Here is a 20,599-nt window from a genome sequence, read left to right as displayed (position 1 = left end):
TATTCAGCGGCTTCAGTCTATCTTCAAAGGTGTTTTTTTCTTTCTTCCCCGAACCCCTGACCCAGCATGCAATTGCGTATTTGCAGCCGCACGCAGGCAGACGCCCTAGATCCCTGATGGCAGCTATGGACTGTACCTGTGCGCCCAGCATGTATTTGTGTGTGTTATTGTGCGTGCGTGCGCGACACTGGGTGTTTTCAGTATAAGGGGAGTCGGCGAAAGGAAAAGAATGTCTACGGCCATACCACGTTGAAAATACCGGTTCTCGTCCGATCACCGAAGTCAAGCAACGTCGGGCGAGGTTAGTACTTGGATGGGTGACCGCCTGGGAATACCTCGTGCTGTAGACTTTTTTCTTTTCTTTTCTTTTCTTTCCTTTTCATTTCATTTCTTTTCTTCTTCTTTTCTTCTCTTTCTTTGTCTTCCTTGCTGCAAGGCTCAGTTCTTCTTCAGTGTTCGTCGCACAGAAAACCGGACAGTGCTGCGTAGATCTACGTTCTTTTTGATTGTTCAGCGGCTTCAGTCTATCTTCAAAGGTGTTTTTTTCTTTCTTCCCCGAACCCCTGACCCAGCATGCAATTGCGTATTTGCAGCCGCACGCAGGCAGACGCCCTAGATCCCTGATGGCAGCTATGGACTGTACCTGTTTGCCCAGCATGTATTTGTGTGTGTTATTGTGCGTGCGTGCGCGACACTGGGTGTTTTCAGTATAAGGGGAGTCGGCGAAAGGATTTTGGATTGGATTGGATTTTTATTTATAGTGGTGACTATAACAGACAATTGCCTAATAACAATAGACCCACTCGAGGGAAAGATGCAAAAAGATATGAATAATTAATATGATAGACTACCGGTATTGGATAGGTGATCATGTTCGCATTTTGCATAGCTGAAAGTCATAATTACTAGCGTGAAAAAGCAAGGCATTGGGGTAACAGTTTCTTAAAACGGGCGGAGTTATCCACACAGCGAGCTAGAGGGTGCAAATCATTCCACAGCTTAGCACATTGGAAGGAAGCGCCATGACGGGCAAAGGCAGTTCTGAGCATGGGCAACTTAAGAGTGCGTGATACAAGGCTGCGCGTTGCAAGACCATTATTTAAACGCTCGAACATTTGACTTAATGTGACACTACAGCGGCCTTCCAAACAGCGCCACGTCAGATACAGTAATTTCTTGCAATACATGGTTGCCAAACGATCTAGACCAAGTCTCGCAAATAAAGGGCTTGATGGGCTACAAAAAACAGTATCGTACACTGAACGCAAAGCTCGCTTTAGCATTCGTTCAAGCCTACCTAACTGGGTTAAGGAAAGGCCAGCAGAAAAACAATTTGATGCATATAGAAAATCTGGCAACACTAGGCACTTTACTAAGGTTTCTCGGCAAGTCAGCGGAATATTGTGTCGATTTCGGAACAGAATACCAATTTTACTGGCTAGTTTGAAGACCATAGAATCAACTTGAGTGCTCCAAGAAAGATCCTGGTCCAAATGTATTCCAAGGTACTTTGCACATGTCACTTGCTTGAGCTGCACTCCATGGCAGTAGACTGAAAATTGGTGGTCAGTAATATGTGGCGTAGACAGGAAGAGCACTTGTGTCTTCCGAGCATTTAGAATTAAATTGCGGTTTGACAGCCAGGTACTAATGGCTGAGACAGCTGCAGACAGGGAGTTGCTAAGCGCATTCTTCTGCGTACCGCAAACATACAATAGAATATCGTCAGCAAAAAGGAAAAGAATGTCTACGGCCATACCACGTTGAAAATACCGGTTCTCGTCCGATCACCGAAGTCAAGCAACGTCGGGCGAGGTTAGTACTTGGATGGGTGACCGCCTGGGAATACCTCGTGCTGTAGACGTTTTTCTTTTCTTTTCTTTTCTTTCCTTTTCATTTCATTTCTTTTCTTCTTCTTTTCTTCTCTTTCTTTGTCTTCCTTGCTGCAAGGCTCAGTTCTTCTTCAGTGTTCGTCGCACAGAAAACAGGACAGTGCTGCGTAGATCTACGTTCTTTTTGATTATTCAGCGGCTTCAGTCTATCTTCAAAGGTGTTTTTTTCTTTCTTCCCCGAACCCCTGACCCAGCATGCAATTGCGTATTTGCAGCCGCACGCAGGCTTTTTCATACCACGTTGAAAATACCGGTTCTCGTCCGATCACCGAAGTCAAGCAACGTCGGGCGAGGTTAGTACTTGGATGGGTGACCGCCTGGGAATACCTCGTGCTGTAGACTTTTTTCTTTTCTTTTCTTTTCTTTCCTTTTCATTTCATTTCTTTTCTTCTTCTTCTTTTCTTCTCTTTCTTTGTCTTCCTTGCTGCAAGGCTCAGTTCTTCTTCAGTGTTCGTCGCACAGAAAACAGGACAGTGCTGCGTAGATCTACGTTCTTTTTGATTATTCAGCGGCTTCAGTCTATCTTCAAAGGTGTTTTTTTCTTTCTTCCCCGAACCCCTGACCCAGCATGCAATTGCGTATTTGCAGCCGCACGCAGGCAGACGCCCTAGATCCCTGATGGCAGCTATGGACTGTACCTGTGCGCCCAGCATGTATTTGTGTGTGTTATTGTGCGTGCGTGCGCGACACTGGGTGTTTTCAGTATAAGGGGAGTCGGCGAAAGGGAAAGAATGTCTACGGCCATACCACGTTGAAAATACCGGTTCTCGTCCGATCACCGAAGTCAAGCAACGTCGGGCGAGGTTAGTACTTGGATGGGTGACCGCCTGGGAATACCTCGTGCTGTAGACTTTTTTCTTTTCTTTTCTTTTCTTTTCTTTCCTTTTCATTTCATTTCTTTTCTTCTTCTTCTTTTCTTCTCTTTCTTTGTCTTCCTTGCTGCAAGGCTCAGTTCTTCTTCAGTGTTCGTCGCACAGAAAACAGGACAGTGCTGCGTAGATCTACGTTCTTTTTGATTATTCAGCGGCTTCAGTCTATCTTCAAAGGTGTTTTTTTCTTTCTTCCCCGAACCCCTGACCCAGCATGCAATTGCGTATTTGCAGCCGCACGCAGGCAGACGCCCTAGATCCCTGATGGCAGCTATGGACTGTACCTGTGCGCCTAGCATGTATTTGTGTGGGTTATTGTGCGTGCGTGCGCGACACTGGGTGTTTTCAGTATAAGGGGAGTGGGCGAAAGGAAAAGAATGTCTACGGCCATACCACGTTGAAAATACCGGTTCTCGTCCGATCACCGAAGTCAAGCAACGTCGGGCGAGGTTAGTACTTGGATGGGTGACCGCCTGGGAATACCTCGTGCTGTAGACTTTTTTCTTTTCTTTTCTTTTCTTTTCTTTCTTTTTCATTTCATTTCTTTTCTTCTTCTTCTTTTCTTCTCTTTCTTTGTCTTCCTTGCTGCAAGGCTCAGTTCTTCTTCAGTGTTCGTCGCACAGAAAACAGGACAGTGCTGCGTAGATCTACGTTCTTTTTGATTATTCAGCGGCTTCAGTCTATCTTCAAAGGTGTTTTTTTCTTTCTTCCCCGAACCCCTGACCCAGCATGCAATTGCGTATTTGCAGCCGCACGCAGGCAGACGCCCTAGATCCCTGATGGCAGCTATGGACTGTACCTGTGCGCCCAGCATGTATTTGTGTGTGTTATTGTGCGTGCGTGCGCGACACTGGGTGTTTTCAGTATAAGGGGAGTCGGCGAAAGGGAAAGAATGTCTACGGCCATACCACGTTGAAAATACCGGTTCTCGTCCGATCACCGAAGTCAAGCAACGTCGGGCGAGGTTAGTACTTGGATGGGTGACCGCCTGGGAATACCTCGTGCTGTAGACTTTTTTCTTTTCTTTTCTTTTCTTTTCTTTCCTTTTCATTTCATTTCTTTTCTTCTTCTTCTTTTCTTCTCTTTCTTTGTCTTCCTTGCTGCAAGGCTCAGTTCTTCTTCAGTGTTCGTCGCACAGAAAACAGGACAGTGCTGCGTAGATCTACGTTCTTTTTGATTATTCAGCGGCTTCAGTCTATCTTCAAAGGTGTTTTTTTCTTTCTTCCCCGAACCCCTGACCCAGCATGCAATTGCGTATTTGCAGCCGCACGCAGGCAGACGCCCTAGATCCCTGATGGCAGCTATGGACTGTACCTGTGCGCCTAGCATGTATTTGTGTGGGTTATTGTGCGTGCGTGCGCGACACTGGGTGTTTTCAGTATAAGGGGAGTGGGCGAAAGGAAAAGAATGTCTACGGCCATACCACGTTGAAAATACCGGTTCTCGTCCGATCACCGAAGTCAAGCAACGTCGGGCGAGGTTAGTACTTGGATGGGTGACCGCCTGGGAATACCTCGTGCTGTAGACTTTTTTCTTTTCTTTTCTTTTCTTTTCTTTCTTTTTCATTTCATTTCTTTTCTTCTTCTTCTTTTCTTCTCTTTCTTTGTCTTCCTTGCTGCAAGGCTCAGTTCTTCTTCAGTGTTCGTCGCACAGAAAACAGGACAGTGCTGCGTAGATCTACGTTCTTTTTGATTATTCAGCGGCTTCAGTCTATCTTCAAAGGCGTTTTTTTCTTTCTTCCCCGAACCCCTGACCCAGCATGCAATTGCGTATTTGCAGCCGCACGCAGGCAGACGCCCTAGATCCCTGATGGCAGCTATGGACTGTACCTGTGCGCTTAGCATGTATTTGTGTGGGTTATTGTGCGTCCGTGCGCGACACTGGGTGTTTTCAGTATAAGGGGAGTCGGCGAAAGGAAAAGAATGTCTACGGCCATACCACGTTGAAAATACCGGTTCTCGTCCGATCACCGAAGTCAAGCAACGTCGGGCGAGGTTAGTACTTGGATGGGTGACCGCCTGGGAATACCTCGTGCTGTAGACTTTTTTCTATTCTTTTCTTTTCTTTTCTTTCCTTTTCATTTCATTTCTTTTCTTCTTCTTCTTTTCTTCTCTTTCTTTGTCTTCCTTGCTGCAAGGCTCAGTTCTTCTTCAGTGTTCGTCGCACAGAAAACAGGACAGTGCTGCGTAGATCTACGTTGTTTTTGATTATTCAGCGGCTTCAGTCTATCTTCAAAGGTGTTTTTTTCTTTCAAAGAAAGAGAAGAAAAGAAGAAGAAGAAAAGAAATGAAATGAAAAGGAAAGAAAAGAAAAGAAAAGAAAAGAAAAAAGTCTCCGTGGTATGGCCGTAGACATTCTTTTCCTTTCGCCGACTCCCCTTATACTGAAAACACCCAGTGTCGCGCACGCACGCACAATAACACACACAAATACATGCTGGGCGCACAGGTACAGTCTATAGCTGCCATCAGGGATCTAGGGCGTCTGCCTGCGTGCGGCTGCAAATACGCAATTGCATGCTGGGTCAGGGGTTCGGGGAAGAAAGAAAAAAACACCTTTGAAGATAGACTGAAGCCGCTGAATAATCAAAAAGAACGTAGATCTACGCAGCACTGTCCTGTTTTCTGTGCGACGAACACTGAAGAAGAACTGAGCCTTGCAGCAAGGCAGACAAAGAAAGAGAAGAAAAGAAGAAGAAGAAAAGAAATGAAATGAAAAGAAATGAAATGAAAAGGAAAGAAAAGTCTACAGCACGAGGTATTCCCAGGCGGTCACCCATCCAAGTACTAACCTCGCCCGACGTTGCTTGACTTCGGTGATCGGACGAGAACCGGTATTTTCAACGTGGTATGGCCGTAGACATTCTTTTCCTTTCGCCGACTCCCCTTATACTGAAAACACCCAGTGTCGCGCACGCACGCACAATAACACACACAAATACATGCTGGGCGCACAGGTACAGTCCATAGCTGCCATCAGGGATCTAGGGCGTCTGCCTGCGTGCGGCTGCAAATACGCAATTGCATGCTGGGTCAGGGGTTCGGGGAAGAAAGAAAAAAACACCTTTGAAGATAGACTGAAGCCGCTGAATAATCAAAAAGAACGTAGATCTTCGCAGCACTGTCCTGTTTTCTGTGCGACGAACACTGAAGAAGAACTGAGCCTTGCAGCAAGGAAGACAAAGAAAGAGAAGAAAAGAAGAAGAAGAAGAAAAGAAATAAAATGAAAAGGAAAGAAAAGAAAAGAAAAAAGTCTACAGCACGAGGTATTCCCAGGCGGTCACCCATCCAAGTACTAACCTCGCCCGACGTTGCTTGACTTCGGTGATCGGACGAGAACCGGTATTTTCAACGTGGTATGGCCGTAGACATTCTTTTCCTTTCGCCGACTCCCCTTATACTGAAAACACCCAGTGTCGCGCACGCACGCACAATAACACACACAAATACATGCTGGGCGCACAGGTACAGTCCATAGCTAGCTGCCATCAGGGATCTAGGGCGTCTGCCTGCGTGCGGCTGCAAATACGCAATTGCATGCTGGGTCAGGGGTTCGGGGAAGAAAGAAAAAAACACCTTTGAAGATAGACTGAAGCCGCTGAATAATCAAAAAGAACGTAGATCTACGCAGCACTGTCCTGTTTTCTGTGCGACGAACACTGAAGAAGAACTGAGCCTTGCAGCAAGGCAGACAAAGAAAGAGAAGAAAAGAAGAAGAAGAAAAGAAATGAAATGAAAAGGAAAGAAAAGAAAAGAAAAAAGTCTACAGCACGAGGTATTCCCAGGCGGTCACTCATCCAAGTACTAACCTCGCCCGACGTTGCTTGACTTCGGTGATCGGACGAGAACCGGTATTTTCAACGTGGTATGGCCGTAGACATTCTTTTCCTTTAGCCGACTCCCCTTATACTGAAAACACCCAGTGTCGCGCACGCACGCACAATAACACACACAAATACATGCTGGGCGCACAGGTACAGTCTATAGCTGCCATCAGGGATCTAGGGCGTCTGCCTGCGTGCGGCTGCAAATACGCAATTGCATGCTGGGTCAGGGGTTCGGGGAAGAAAGAAAAAAACACCTTTGAAGATAGACTGAAGCCGCTGAATAATCAAAAAGAACGTAGATCTACGCAGCACTGTCCTGTTTTCTGTGCGACGAACACTGAAGAAGAACTGAGCCTTGCAGCAAGGAAGACAAAGAAAGAGAAGAAAAGAAGAAGAAGAAAAGAAATGAAATGAAAAGGAAAGAAAAGAAAAGAAAAGAAAAGAAAAAAGTCTCCGTGGTATGGCCGTAGACATTCTTTTCCTTTCGCCGACTCCCCTTATACTGAAAACACCCAGTGTCGCGCACGCACGCACAATAACACACACAAATACATGCTGGGCGCACAGGTACAGTCTATAGCTGCCATCAGGGATCTAGGGCGTCTGCCTGCGTGCGGCTGCAAATACGCAATTGCATGCTGGGTCAGGGGTTCGGGGAAGAAAGAAAAAAACACCTTTGAAGATAGACTGAAGCCGCTGAATAATCAAAAAGAACGTAGATCTACGCAGCACTGTCCTGTTTTCTGTGCGACGAACACTGAAGAAGAACTGAGCCTTGCAGCAAGGCAGACAAAGAAAGAGAAGAAAAGAAGAAGAAGAAAAGAAATGAAATGAAAAGAAATGAAATGAAAAGGAAAGAAAAGTCTACAGCACGAGGTATTCCCAGGCGGTCACCCATCCAAGTACTAACCTCGCCCGACGTTGCTTGACTTCGGTGATCGGACGAGAACCGGTATTTTCAACGTGGTATGGCCGTAGACATTCTTTTCCTTTCGCCGACTCCCCTTATACTGAAAACACCCAGTGTCGCGCACGCACGCACAATAACACACACAAATACATGCTGGGCGCACAGGTACAGTCCATAGCTGCCATCAGGGATCTAGGGCGTCTGCCTGCGTGCGGCTGCAAATACGCAATTGCATGCTGGGTCAGGGGTTCGGGGAAGAAAGAAAAAAACACCTTTGAAGATAGACTGAAGCCGCTGAATAATCAAAAAGAACGTAGATCTTCGCAGCACTGTCCTGTTTTCTGTGCGACGAACACTGAAGAAGAACTGAGCCTTGCAGCAAGGAAGACAAAGAAAGAGAAGAAAAGAAGAAGAAGAAGAAAAGAAATAAAATGAAAAGGAAAGAAAAGAAAAGAAAAAAGTCTACAGCACGAGGTATTCCCAGGCGGTCACCCATCCAAGTACTAACCTCGCCCGACGTTGCTTGACTTCGGTGATCGGACGAGAACCGGTATTTTCAACGTGGTATGGCCGTAGACATTCTTTTCCTTTCGCCGACTCCCCTTATACTGAAAACACCCAGTGTCGCGCACGCACGCACAATAACACACACAAATACATGCTGGGCGCACAGGTACAGTCCATAGCTGCCATCAGGGATCTAGGGCGTCTGCCTGCGTGCGGCTGCAAATACGCAATTGCATGCTGGGTCAGGGGTTCGGGGAAGAAAGAAAAAAACACCTTTGAAGATAGACTGAAGCCGCTGAATAATCAAAAAGAACGTAGATCTACGCAGCACTGTCCTGTTTTCTGTGCGACGAACACTGAAGAAGAACTGAGCCTTGCAGCAAGGCAGACAAAGAAAGAGAAGAAAAGAAGAAGAAGAAAAGAAATGAAATGAAAAGGAAAGAAAAGAAAAGAAAAAAGTCTACAGCACGAGGTATTCCCAGGCGGTCACTCATCCAAGTACTAACCTCGCCCGACGTTGCTTGACTTCGGTGATCGGACGAGAACCGGTATTTTCAACGTGGTATGGCCGTAGACATTCTTTTCCTTTCGCCGACTCCCCTTATACTGAAAACACCCAGTGTCGCGCACGCACGCACAATAACACACACAAATACATGCTGGGCGCACAGGTACAGTCCATAGCTGCCATCAGGGATCTAGGGCGTCTGCCTGCGTGCGGCTGCAAATACGCAATTGCATGCTGGGTCAGGGGTTCGGGGAAGAAAGAAAAAAACACCTTTGAAGATAGACTGAAGCCGCTGAATAATCAAAAAGAACGTAGATCTACGCAGCACTGTCCTGTTTTCTGTGCGACGAACACTGAAGAAGAACTGAGCCTTGCAGCAAGGAAGACAAAGAAAGAGAAGAAAAGAAGAAGAAGAAGAAAAGAAATGAAATGAAAAGGAAAGAAAAGAAAAGAAAAGAAAAGAAAAAAGTCTACAGCACGAGGTATTCCCAGGCGGTCACCCATCCAAGTACTAACCTCGCCCGACGTTGCTTGACTTCGGTGATCGGACGAGAACCGGTATTTTCAACGTGGTATGGCCGTAGACATTCTTTCCCTTTCGCCGACTCCCCTTATACTGAAAACACCCAGTGTCGCGCACGCACGCACAATAACACACACAAATACATGCTGGGCGCACAGGTACAGTCCATAGCTGCCATCAGGGATCTACGGCGTCTGCCTGCGTGCGGCTGCAAATACGCAATTGCATGCTGCGTCAGGGGTTCGGGGAAGAAAGAAAAAAACACCTTTGAAGATAGACTGAAGCCGCTGAATAATCAAAAAGAACGTAGATCTACGCAGCACTGTCCTGTTTTCTGTGCGACGAACACTGAAGAAGAACTGAGCCTTGCAGCAAGGAAGACAAAGAAAGAGAAGAAAAGAAGAAGAAGAGGAAAAGAAATGAAATGAAAAGGAAAGAAAAGAAAAGAAAAGAAAAGAAAAAAGTCTACAGCACGAGGTATTCCCAGGCGGTCACCCATCCAAGTACTAACCTCGCCCGACGTTGCTTGACTTCGGTGATCGGACGAGAACCGGTATTTTCAACGTGGTATGGCCGTAGACATTCTTTTCCTTTCGCCGACTCCCCTTATACTGAAAACACCCAGTGTCGCGCACGCACGCACAATAACACACACAAATACATGCTGGGCGCACAGGTACAGTCCATAGCTGCCATCAGGGATCTAGGGCGTTTGCCTGCGTGCGGCTGCAAATACGCAATTCCATGCTGGGTCAGGGGTTCGGGGAAGAAAGAAAAAAACACCTTTGAAGATAGACTGAAGCCGCTGAATAATCAAAAAGAACGTAGATCTACGCAGCACTGTCCTGTTTTCTGTGCGACGAACACTGAAGAAGAACTGAGCCTTGCAGCAAGGAAGACAAAGAAAGAGAAGAAAAGAAGAAGAAGAAGAAGAAAAGAAATGAAATGAAAAGGAAAGAAAAGAAAAGAAAAGAAAAGAAAAAAGTCTACAGCACGAGGTATTCCCAGGCGGTCACCCATCCAAGTACTAACCTCGCCCGACGTTGCTTGACTTCGGTGATCGGACGAGAACCGGTATTTTCAACGTGGTATGGCCGTAGACATTCTTTTCCTTTCGCCGACTCCCCTTATACTGAAAACACCCAGTGTCGCGCACGCACGCACAATAACACACACAAATACATGCTGGGCGCACAGGTACAGTCCATAGCTGCCATCAGGGATCTACGGCGTCTGCCTGCGTGCGGCTGCAAATACGCAATTGCATGCTGGGTCAGGGGTTCGGGGAAGAAAGAAAAAAACACCTTTGAAGATAGACTGAAGCCGCTGAATAATCAAAAAGAACGTAGATCTACGCAGCACTGTCCTGTTTTCTGTGCGACGAACACTGAAGAAGAACTGAGCCTTGCAGCAAGGAAGACAAAGAAAGAGAAGAAAAGAAGAAGAAGAAGAAGAAAAGAAATGAAATGAAAAGGAAAGAAAAGAAAAGAAAAGAAAAGAAAAAAGTCTACAGCACGAGGTATTCCCAGGCGGTCACCCATCCAAGTACTAACCTCGCCCGACGTTGCTTGACTTCGGTGATCGGACGAGAACCGGTATTTTCAACGTGGTATGGCCGTAGACATTCTTTTCCTTTCGCCGACTCCCCTTATACTGAAAACACCCAGTGTCGCGCACGCACGCACAATAACACACACACACAAATACATGCTGGGCGCACAGGTACAGTCCATAGCTGCCATCAGGGATCTACGGCGTCTGCCTGCGTGCGGCTGCAAATACGCAATTGCATGCTGGGTCAGGGGTTCGGGGAAGAAAGAAAAAAACACCTTTGAAGATAGACTGAAGCCGCTGAATAATCAAAAAGAACGTAGATCTACGCAGCACTGTCCTGTTTTCTGTGCGACGAACACTGAAGAAGAACTGAGCCTTGCAGCAAGGAAGACAAAGAAAGAGAAGAAAAGAAGAAGAAGAAGAAGAAAAGAAATGAAATGAAAAGGAAAGAAAAGAAAAGAAAAGAAAAGAAAAGAAAAAAGTCTACAGCACGAGGTATTCCCAGGCGGTCACCCATCCAAGTACTAACCTCGCCCGACGTTGCTTGACTTCGGTGATCGGACGAGAACCGGTATTTTCAACGTGGTATGGCCGTAGACATTCTTTCCCTTTCGCCGACTCCCCTTATACTGAAAACACCCAGTGTCGCGCACGCACGCACAATAACACACACAAATACATGCTGGGCGCACAGGTACAGTCCATAGCTGCCATCAGGGATCTACGGCGTCTGCCTGCGTGCGGCTGCAAATATGCAATTGCATGCTGGGTCAGGGGTTCGGGGAAGAAAGAAAAAACACCTTTGAAGATAGACTGAAGCCGCTGAATAATCAAAAAGAACGTAGATCTACGCAGCACTGTCCTGTTTTCTGTGCGTCGAACACTGAAGAAGAACTGAGCCTTGCAGCAAGGAAGACAAAGAAAGAGAAGAAAAGAAGAAGAAGAAGAAAAGAAATGAAATGAAAAGGAAAGAAAAGAAAAGAAAAGAAAAGAAAAAAGTCTACAGCACGAGGTATTCCCAGGCGGTCACCCATCCAAGTACTAACCTCGCCCGACGTTGCTTGACTTCGGTGATCGGACGAGAACCGGTGTTTTCAACGTGGTATGGCCGTAGACATTCTTTTCCTTTCGCCGACTCCCCTTATACTGAAAACACCCAGTGTCGCGCACGCACGCACAATAACACACACAAATACATGCTGGGCGCACAGGTACAGTCCATAGCTGCCATCAGGGATCTAGGGCGTCTGCCTGCGTGCGGCTGCAAATACGCAATTGCATGCTGGGTCAGGGGTTCGGGGAAGAAAGAAAAAAACACCTTTGAAGATAGACTGAAGCCGCTGAATAATCAAAAAGAACGTAGATCTACGCAGCACTGTCCTGTTTTCTGTGCGACGAACACTGAAGAAGAACTGAGCCTTGCAGCAAGGAAGACAAAGAAAGAGAAGAAAAGAAGAAGAAGAAGAAGAAGAAGAAAAGAAATGAAATGAAAAGGAAAGAAAAGAAAAGAAAAGAAAAGAAAAAAGTCTACAGCACGAGGTATTCCCAGGCGGTCACCCATCCAAGTACTAACCTCGCCCGACGTTGCTTGACTTCGGTGATCGGACGAGAACCGGTATTTTCAACGTGGTATGGCCGTAGACATTCTTTTCCTTTCGCCGACTCCCCTTATACTGAAAACACCCAGTGTCGCGCACGCACGCACAATAACACACACAAATAGATGCTGGGCGCACAGGTACAGTCCATAGCTGCCATCAGGGATCTAGGGCGTTTGCCTGCGTGCGGCTGCAAATACGCAATTCCATGCTGGGTCAGGGGTTCGGGGAAGAAAGAAAAAAACACCTTTGAAGATAGACTGAAGCCGCTGAATAATCAAAAAGAACGTAGATCTACGCAGCACTGTCCTGTTTTCTGTGCGACGAACACTGAAGAAGAACTGAGCCTTGCAGCAAGGAAGACAAAGAAAGAGAAGAAAAGAAGAAGAAGAAGAAGAAGAAGAAAAGAAATGAAATGAAAAGGAAAGAAAAGAAAAGAAAAGAAAAGAAAAAAGTCTACAGCACGAGGTATTCCCAGGCGGTCACCCATCCAAGTACTAACCTCGCCCGACGTTGCTTGACTTCGGTGATCGGACGAGAACCGGTATTTTCAACGTGGTATGGCCGTAGACATTCTTTTCCTTTCGCCGACTCCCCTTATACTGAAAACACCCAGTGTCGCGCACGCACGCACAATAACACACACAAATACATGCTGGGCGCACAGGTACAGTCCATAGCTGCCATCAGGGATCTAGGGCGTCTGCCTGCGTGCGGCTGCAAATACGCAATTCCATGCTGGGTCAGGGGTTCGGGGAAGAAAGAAAAAAACACCTTTGAAGATAGACTGAAGCCGCTGAATAATCAAAAAGAACGTAGATCTACGCAGCACTGTCCTGTTTTCTGTGCGACGAACACTGAAGAAGAACTGAGCCTTGCAGCAAGGAAGACAAAGAAAGAGAAGAAAAGAAGAAGAAGAAGAAGAAAAGAAATGAAATGAAAAGGAAAGAAAAGAAAAGAAAAGAAAAGAAAAAAGTCTACAGCACGAGGTATTCCCAGGCGGTCACCCATCCAAGTACTAATAGTCCGCAGTCCAGGGTGCAGAATTGTGACTTTTTGTTCGCCACGAAAGGGCACCAAGGTTTGACATGACCAAATGAAAGAGCAAGAGCAGGGCTTTCCAGGCATGTGTCTCTTGATTAGCTGTGTTGGGGCTTTGTTGACCAAATCGCCACAATTGTTTTTCTACGCGTTGCCATGGCAACTGGATCATGAATTTGAATTTTGAGGCTATTGCAAGCATCATAGCAATGTTTGTGAACTGTATTCGAGCCACAGAGGCTGAGGAAAGCCAGCATGCGACATTTTACTGAATTTGGATGAAGCATAGGCATGTAGAGAGGAGAAATAGTACTGTACAATAGTACAACATGCGACACAGTTGTCATTATAGCAATAAAAACTGCTTTATGGCAGTTTTCTAAAAAAAGTTATTGTGTTCTAGTCCATGGACCCCGTCTAAAAAGTAAGAAATTAACGAAATGTGATAGCCGAAAATTAAAATTTCACACAAAACCTCACAATAATCACAACACTTGAAATGCTGCTTTCAACACTAAACTTGTACTGCACCAACAATTGGCAACATGCATGTCATGCATGCATAGGAAAGAGGATCACGAGGGGAAAAGGTCTTCTACATGTAGCTTTTCATTCTGTGTGTGATTATTGTGATGTTTTGTGTGAAATTTTAATTTTCGGCTATCACATTTCGTTAATTTCTTACTTTTTAGACGGGGTCCATGGACTAGAACACAATAACTTTTTTTAGAAAACTGCCATAAAGCAGTTTTTATTGCTATAATTTCTTTTGTTTTTTCTGTCACCAATCAATGGAATGTCTTACATGTATATCAATATGTAAATGATGGCCTTCACATCATATCAATACCGTATTATACGCATTGATGTGCAAGCCTTTTCTTGCAGAAAATGGCACTAGCATGTTCTTCTGCGGGGAAACATGTGAGTAGTGGTGGACCGTGGTGATACTTTTTTTTTATACGGAGGTCATTCTGTGCATGTTGCTGTAGCAGAATTTCATAAAATTGTCTTGCCTTTCAGATATTTCAGATTTCCCCACCCTCGATCAGATTTATTTGAGAAATGTAACCAGGTGCGTGTCACAGATGTTTTTGTTGATTCTGTGTTTATAATGGTTTATAATCATGGGTTATCGTGAGAAGGTCATCCTGCATCATATTGAACTGAAATCGTAATCCTGTTGATGTCGATACAACTTTTTGAAGTAGTTCAATGACTTCAAACTGTTAGCCCACGATTGTCTAAAACAACACAGCAAAGGAGGAACAATAAACATGTATTAAAATGTAAACAAATACATTGCTGAGTCCGACACCTCGTTCCAACAACTACACTGATCCTGAGGATAAAAGGGGCAAGGCTATGGTTGGAGGTACTGAGAGATAAACAAGGCACTCCATAATAATAAAATCTTGCACATTGGATTGGATTGGATTGGATTTTTATTTATAGTGGTGACTATAACAGACAATTGCCTAATAACAATAGACCCACTCGAGGGAAAGATGCAAAAAGATATGAATAATTAATATAATAATAGACTACCGGTATTGGATAGGTGATCATGTTCGCATTTTGCATAGCTGAAAGTCATAATTACTAGCGTGAAAAAGCAAGGCATTGGGGTAACAGTTTCTTAAAACGGGCGGAGTTATCCACACAGCGAGCTAGAGGGTGCAAATCATTCCACAGCTTAGCACATTGGAAGGAAGCGCCATGACGGGCAAAGGCAGTTCTGAGCATGGGCAACTTAAGAGTGCGTGATACAAGGCTGCGCGTTGCAAGACCATTATTTAAACGCTCGAACATTTGACTTAATGTGACACTACAGCGGCCTTCCAAACAGCGCCACGTCAGATACAGTAATTTCTTGCAATACATGGTTGCCAAACGATCTAGACCAAGTCTCGCAAATAAAGGGCTTGATGGGCTACAAAAACCAGTATCGTACACTGAACGCAAAGCTCGCTTTAGCATTCGTTCAAGCCTACCTAACTGGGTTAAGGAAAGGCCAGCAGAAAAACAATTTGATGCATATAGAAAATCTGGCAACACTAGGCACTTTACGAAGGTTTCTCGGCAAGTCAGCGGAATATTGTGTCGATTTCGGAACAGAATACCAATTTTACTGGCTAGTTTGGAGACCATAGAATCAACTTGAGTGCTCCAAGAAAGATCCTGGTCCAAATGTATTCCAAGGTACTTTGCACATGTCACTTGCTTGAGCTGCACTCCATGGCAGTAGACTGCAAATTGGTGGTCAGTAATATGTGGCGTAGACAGGAAGAGCACTTGTGTCTTCCGAGCATTTAGAATTAAATTGCGGTTTGACAGCCAGGTACTAATGGCTGAGACAGCTGCAGACAGGGAGTTGCTAAGCGCATTCTTCTGCGTACCGCAAACATACAATAGAATATCGTCAGCAAATTGAATAACTTTCACACAAAACTCGGAGACAATGGACTGGATCGAACGAACATAGAGTACAAAAAGCAGCGGACCAAGAACAGAGCCCTGGGGAACGCCACACATGCAGGGGAAAGGAGGGCTATAGTTCTCAGCAATGTGCACTATTTGGCGACGATTGGACAAATAGTCGGCAAACCAAACTAATGCTGAACCAGATATGCCAAGCTCAAACAAATCATTAATGAGCACTTGGTGCCTGACCTTGTCAAATGCTTTGGACATATCCACGAGCACAGCACCAGTAATTTGTCCGGCATCGCGAGCGCGAACAAACGTGTCCGTGACGAAAACTAGAGCGTCTTCCGTTGAATGTTGACGTCTAAAGCCAAACTGACAGGGAGGGTACAAATTCTCCTTGTCCAGAAATGAGGATAGTTGTCTATGGACAATTCGTTCTAACAGCTTCGACACAATTGGCAGGAGAGACACAGGGCGATAATTTCCCGGATCTTGAGGATTTCCAGCCTTGAATACCGGCGTGACATGTGCTAACTTCATGCCGTCCGGCACAGAACCAACAGCAAGAGATGCATTAAATATCAATGTTAAGGAGGGAGCTAGCAAATCAGCGCAGGACTTCAGAAGAAATGCGGGTATTCCATCACTGCCTGTCGCTTTGCTGGTGTCCAAGGAACCCAACAGTTTACGCACACAACCTATTGACACCGAACTGAAGGATGTAAAACCTTTAGGTCCCACTGGGCCCTGTGGAAGACACAGTTCAGGTGCTCGTTGTTGATCACTGACAACATCAGCAAATACACACCCAATGTTGCTTGCAGAGCATTGTGGAACGGATTGAACACGTTGTCTTCCGGATAACTCGTTCAAAACCTTCCACGTTTTCCTGGGATTACCTTGAACACTGGTGAACTTAGACTGAAAAAAATTCGTCTTCAATTCACGGTTCATACGAGTCACGATACGCCTGGCTTCTTTAAACGCATCGTAATCAGTCTGGCACTGAGATTGCAGCCATTTCCGATGAGCGTGGTTACGTCGTCGTATCAACAGGAACAAATGTTCATTGACCCATGGTGAATGCTGTCTTGGTCGGGAAGACGCGTGGCGCAATGGAGCATGTGCATCAAGAATGGGCACAACCTTAGTCAGCCACTGTTGCCACATGTCATCGCAGGACCCACGAAGTTCACAGAGGTTGGCGCAAGATATATCCATACGAAGTGATGCCAAGTCCATTCTCTTGAAGTTTCGATAAAGTCGCTGAGAAGGCAATGCTGTCGGCACTGGTTTAACACAAATCTTGGTTGCAATAGCACAGTGGTCGCTGAACGGAACTGGACACACATCAGGCGGGGATATGATTTGAGCTGTACTATAGACATGATCTAATAGAGTGCAGCTCCCTTGCAGCGTTATGCGTGTTGGAGATTTTACAAGTTGATGCAGGCCTAAGCTGGTTGTGATGTCATGCAAGGAAGCATGCTGGGATGTGGGAGATTGACTGACCAGATCAACATTAAAGTCACCACAAAGCAGAATATTCTTGGCTTCTCCCGATGCCTTGTGTAACATGGCCTCGAAAGTCTGCCAGTAAGCTAGTGACTGACTCGGTGGGCGGTAAATACACCCGACAAGAAGAGGTTGTGGGTGAGCTTTGATCTCTACCCAAATGCATTCAACGCCATCGGCTGTTAAGTCGGGACGTAGGTGACTAAACAGTGAGTTATTAACATACAAACATACACCACCTCCGGGTTTGTCGCGCCTGTCAAGCCGAAATAAAGTATAGTTTGCGATTGACATCTCCATCGACGGAACGGAGTTGTTAAGCCACGTTTCACAAACAGCAGCAATGTCAGTTTTTGTGTCCGATATCAATTGGGACAAGTCAGTAAGTTTATTACGTAGACTGCAAATATTCAGGGACAGTGTCCGTATACATCCAGGGTAGAACGGGGTTGCGCCTGGGTTCATTTTACTACTACTAGCCATGGTTAATCTTCAGTACTTTGTTCCTTCGTCGGCATGGACGCCTCGTCATGGAAGCGCCACTTTCTGACTGTGTGGCCGATGGTGGCAGGCCAAAACGCAGGCGTGAGTACGGTGTTGATGACATCAGCCGGAATGGTAACTTTTGCGTATGCTGTGCCGAAATAACGATTTGTGGCAATTGAACAGCGGATGATGTCAATGTTACGATCTGCACAGTACCTGACAATAGATTGCGCCTCACAGCCAACTTCAACATTTCCTACATGCAGCACTGCAAGGCGTTTGCGTTCTACTCCACTTAGAACACCTGGGGCTGCTGTTACAGTCACCTCACATCTTTTGGTGAGTATGAATGATATCCAGTCTAACCTCTTTAGGACGAACACCAAAGGACCGATGGTATTTATTCTGTGAGTTTGTCTTTAACCTATTTTATAACCAGTGAATTCAATTATTTCTCCAATAGACATACAAATAGATTTCTTCTACAGCGAAGGATTCTAAGCCACACCAACTCATTGACTCGTCTCGTATGAAAGAAATGAGTCACTAGAGAGGTTCTGCAAAACGAAAATGCGTACAAACTTTCGTTCTACGTCATGAAGTGCGAAACTTCGCACGAACTTTCGCAACTTTGGACGCGAAACTTGCAGGGAACGCGAAATGAACTGTCGTACACACTTTCGTGAGATAGGGTAAAGGCGTACGTGCGCTTGGCCCGCGCAAACTACGAAAATGTGCAGAACGCAAAGTTCGTGCAAAAATTCGTACACACTTTCGCAAGGACTGTCGCAAAACTTCGTTCGAATTTTCGTTTTGCAGAACCTCTCTACTGAACGTTTCTTTAGCAACATGACGGCAACTGAAACAGCAACAGAGAAAGTACGATACATGTACAGCACATTCTTGCAGGTACTACAAACAGATTGCAGATCGTAATTCTTGCTCTGGCGGCACGAAACTTTATTTGGGGCAGTGCAATCTCGGTGGTACTCACAAATAATAAATCAAACAGCCAGACTCGAGGAAACAAATCCAATCATACAAGTACGAGATCTTCACGAGACGAGACTGCACCCATTGGCTTGTTTCGTATGAAGCAAACAAGTTTACTGAACCTCTCCACAATGGAGATTTTCCCTGATATGCGAATTTATTTTGCAAAGTCGGTCAATGGGTCCTTGAACCTTTCCCTCCAGATTGGGAACTGCCAACGATAGTATGCCACTGACCAGTGCCTTACTTCTAATGTACCAATGTACAATGAATATGAGTATTTCGACAACACATTTAACATAAGCCTTACCGTCAAGAAGGTGAACTCGCGTTCTTCGCACACTGTAGACAAGGGCAAAGAGATAAAAATGGATCTAAATCCGAATAAAATCAGCACACGTTTCCGTAAATGAAAGGGTGAGCATAATTAGCAAATGAATCGAAGGAAACCGGTCAACTCAGAGATCACCTGTCATCGAGTATTCCGTAAAAGGAGGCCTCGTCAGCGGAAAAGCTAAATTTAGAAAAGAGATCCTGTCAGCTTTTCCATTATTTATTGCATTCCGCCCAAAATCAGCACACTTTTCGTAAATGAAAGAGTCAGCACAAGCAAATGAATCAAAGGGAACTGGTCAACTCACCTGTCATTGAGTAATATTCCGCGAAAGGAGGTCTCAGCAGCGCCGAAACGAAATAAGCCAGGCCAGGAGACGAAATATCCGAAACAGCTCATACAAGAAGCAGTTCCAAAGGAGAAAGTTCCTCGCGCATGCACATCCAAACACGGACTGCACTGCAACACAATGTCTGCCGTGCACGTGCACAGCACGCGGCTACCACCCGTTGGTAGATCGAATACCGAGCACCTTACGTAGAAACTTACGTAGCCTAAGTGAAATACCGAGCACCTTACGTAGAAACTTACGTAGCATAGCGGTGTCGTTTTTCTTGCCATGTGAACACAATAATAGAAAAGCTGACAGGATCGCTTTTCTAAATGTCATGTACTACCAAGAGTACATAACCCCCCAGAGTGTGCAACGCCTGATCCAGCTCTGCATAGGGTCTTGGTCGAGCGGAATCGGATCTTTGCGTCATAATACCGTACACATCTGAGGGGAACCCGGGGAGTCGCGGGTACTCTTGGATCAAAAACAATGGTGCCCTGCCTCGAGACCGAGGTATATTATGTATCAGATTGCAACGACCAGGAGGCTCTTAGTAGTGGCTGCAAATGACCGATATCCGTCACTTGCAGCTGTGCATCAGAGACCTGTAGCTGGCCTGAAGAGTTGTAAAATTACTCCTTCGTAGCCGGGAGAGTCAGAGCGAGGGCGATTCACGGCTTGGTCAAAAAACTGTCGGCCTGGAACGTAAACGTGGATCTGCCGACACAGTTCACCTGGTTCACACGCCTGACCTGGCATGCTGCCTTGCGTGAAAGGAACATTTTTCCGAAAGCAAGCTTCTTCTCCAAAATTCGAAATTTCTTTCCAAAAATGCCGTCGTCCTTGACCTCGAAGCTGAATGTTGTTAGGACAGAAAATTAGCGAAGATGTAGCCGACCCATTCTGGCAAGCCGTGTGCCCTCTGGATATGCAGTTGTTCGCCATGGTCAACAATCTTCTTCTCCTTCGTTCGTACTTTCACTTTCCTGACCACGAATATAAGCGGTACCCATGCTCAGGTTAGTGTTTATTTGTCTGTCTATGCACATACATGTAATACAATGTACTGTTCGTGCTGCAGGCACTGGCCGATCATGGAAATAGAGGAAGCAGCCAGCTTTCTTTGAATTCTCATCCTTTCAACAAAAATATGTACACACTTTCCTTGGCTCCTTTTTCCCACCGCCACCATGCATGCACTGCTTTTCAAATTTGTGTTTGCTTTGGCAGTGGTTTCATGGGTATCCTTCAGCCTTCCCTGGCATTCAAAATTCAGAAT

The 20,599-nt window shown here is 45.6% G+C and overlaps 21 non-coding genes and 1 pseudogene across 21 annotated transcripts; 8 read left to right on the top strand and 14 right to left on the bottom strand.

Moving 5' to 3' along the window:
* Positions 1–231: 231 nt before the first annotated feature.
* Positions 232–350, top strand: LOC135807535 (5S ribosomal RNA). The gene has a single exon (XR_010551811.1). It is a non-coding gene; the product is annotated as a 5S ribosomal RNA (ribosomal RNA).
* A 1,395-nt stretch (positions 351–1,745) lies between these two features.
* On the top strand, positions 1,746–1,864 carry LOC135807669 (5S ribosomal RNA). Its single transcript, XR_010551939.1, has one exon. It is a non-coding gene; the product is annotated as a 5S ribosomal RNA (ribosomal RNA).
* A 252-nt stretch (positions 1,865–2,116) lies between these two features.
* Positions 2,117–2,234, top strand: LOC135807759 (5S ribosomal RNA; annotated as a pseudogene).
* Positions 2,235–2,625: 391 nt separating this feature from the next.
* Positions 2,626–2,744, top strand: LOC135807534 (5S ribosomal RNA). Its single transcript, XR_010551810.1, has one exon. It is a non-coding gene; the product is annotated as a 5S ribosomal RNA (ribosomal RNA).
* A 396-nt stretch (positions 2,745–3,140) lies between these two features.
* Positions 3,141–3,259, top strand: LOC135807533 (5S ribosomal RNA). Its single transcript, XR_010551809.1, has one exon. It is a non-coding gene; the product is annotated as a 5S ribosomal RNA (ribosomal RNA).
* A 396-nt stretch (positions 3,260–3,655) lies between these two features.
* Positions 3,656–3,774, top strand: LOC135807532 (5S ribosomal RNA). Its single transcript, XR_010551808.1, has one exon. It is a non-coding gene; the product is annotated as a 5S ribosomal RNA (ribosomal RNA).
* A 396-nt stretch (positions 3,775–4,170) lies between these two features.
* LOC135807531 (5S ribosomal RNA) lies at positions 4,171–4,289 on the top strand. The gene has a single exon (XR_010551807.1). It is a non-coding gene; the product is annotated as a 5S ribosomal RNA (ribosomal RNA).
* Positions 4,290–4,685: 396 nt separating this feature from the next.
* LOC135807530 (5S ribosomal RNA) lies at positions 4,686–4,804 on the top strand. The gene has a single exon (XR_010551806.1). It is a non-coding gene; the product is annotated as a 5S ribosomal RNA (ribosomal RNA).
* Positions 4,805–5,503: 699 nt separating this feature from the next.
* LOC135807529 (5S ribosomal RNA) lies at positions 5,504–5,622 on the bottom strand. Its single transcript, XR_010551805.1, has one exon. It is a non-coding gene; the product is annotated as a 5S ribosomal RNA (ribosomal RNA).
* Positions 5,623–6,011: 389 nt separating this feature from the next.
* Positions 6,012–6,130, bottom strand: LOC135807528 (5S ribosomal RNA). The gene has a single exon (XR_010551804.1). It is a non-coding gene; the product is annotated as a 5S ribosomal RNA (ribosomal RNA).
* A 390-nt stretch (positions 6,131–6,520) lies between these two features.
* On the bottom strand, positions 6,521–6,639 carry LOC135807726 (5S ribosomal RNA). Its single transcript, XR_010551994.1, has one exon. It is a non-coding gene; the product is annotated as a 5S ribosomal RNA (ribosomal RNA).
* Positions 6,640–7,448: 809 nt separating this feature from the next.
* Positions 7,449–7,567, bottom strand: LOC135807527 (5S ribosomal RNA). Its single transcript, XR_010551803.1, has one exon. It is a non-coding gene; the product is annotated as a 5S ribosomal RNA (ribosomal RNA).
* A 389-nt stretch (positions 7,568–7,956) lies between these two features.
* LOC135807525 (5S ribosomal RNA) lies at positions 7,957–8,075 on the bottom strand. Its single transcript, XR_010551801.1, has one exon. It is a non-coding gene; the product is annotated as a 5S ribosomal RNA (ribosomal RNA).
* A 386-nt stretch (positions 8,076–8,461) lies between these two features.
* LOC135807725 (5S ribosomal RNA) lies at positions 8,462–8,580 on the bottom strand. Its single transcript, XR_010551993.1, has one exon. It is a non-coding gene; the product is annotated as a 5S ribosomal RNA (ribosomal RNA).
* Positions 8,581–8,979: 399 nt separating this feature from the next.
* On the bottom strand, positions 8,980–9,098 carry LOC135807524 (5S ribosomal RNA). Its single transcript, XR_010551800.1, has one exon. It is a non-coding gene; the product is annotated as a 5S ribosomal RNA (ribosomal RNA).
* Positions 9,099–9,497: 399 nt separating this feature from the next.
* On the bottom strand, positions 9,498–9,616 carry LOC135807523 (5S ribosomal RNA). The gene has a single exon (XR_010551799.1). It is a non-coding gene; the product is annotated as a 5S ribosomal RNA (ribosomal RNA).
* Positions 9,617–10,018: 402 nt separating this feature from the next.
* On the bottom strand, positions 10,019–10,137 carry LOC135807522 (5S ribosomal RNA). Its single transcript, XR_010551798.1, has one exon. It is a non-coding gene; the product is annotated as a 5S ribosomal RNA (ribosomal RNA).
* A 402-nt stretch (positions 10,138–10,539) lies between these two features.
* On the bottom strand, positions 10,540–10,658 carry LOC135807521 (5S ribosomal RNA). The gene has a single exon (XR_010551797.1). It is a non-coding gene; the product is annotated as a 5S ribosomal RNA (ribosomal RNA).
* Positions 10,659–11,069: 411 nt separating this feature from the next.
* LOC135807519 (5S ribosomal RNA) lies at positions 11,070–11,188 on the bottom strand. Its single transcript, XR_010551795.1, has one exon. It is a non-coding gene; the product is annotated as a 5S ribosomal RNA (ribosomal RNA).
* A 398-nt stretch (positions 11,189–11,586) lies between these two features.
* Positions 11,587–11,705, bottom strand: LOC135807217 (5S ribosomal RNA). The gene has a single exon (XR_010551511.1). It is a non-coding gene; the product is annotated as a 5S ribosomal RNA (ribosomal RNA).
* A 408-nt stretch (positions 11,706–12,113) lies between these two features.
* Positions 12,114–12,232, bottom strand: LOC135807518 (5S ribosomal RNA). The gene has a single exon (XR_010551794.1). It is a non-coding gene; the product is annotated as a 5S ribosomal RNA (ribosomal RNA).
* A 408-nt stretch (positions 12,233–12,640) lies between these two features.
* LOC135807517 (5S ribosomal RNA) lies at positions 12,641–12,759 on the bottom strand. Its single transcript, XR_010551793.1, has one exon. It is a non-coding gene; the product is annotated as a 5S ribosomal RNA (ribosomal RNA).
* Between the last annotated feature and the right edge of the window lie 7,840 nt (positions 12,760–20,599).

This window comes from Sycon ciliatum, chromosome 1 (genome assembly GCF_964019385.1).
Source record: "Sycon ciliatum chromosome 1, ocSycCili1.1, whole genome shotgun sequence".
Classification (NCBI taxonomy): Eukaryota; Metazoa; Porifera; class Calcarea; order Leucosolenida; family Sycettidae; genus Sycon; species Sycon ciliatum.
This window is presented reverse-complemented; position numbering and strand designations above follow the sequence as displayed.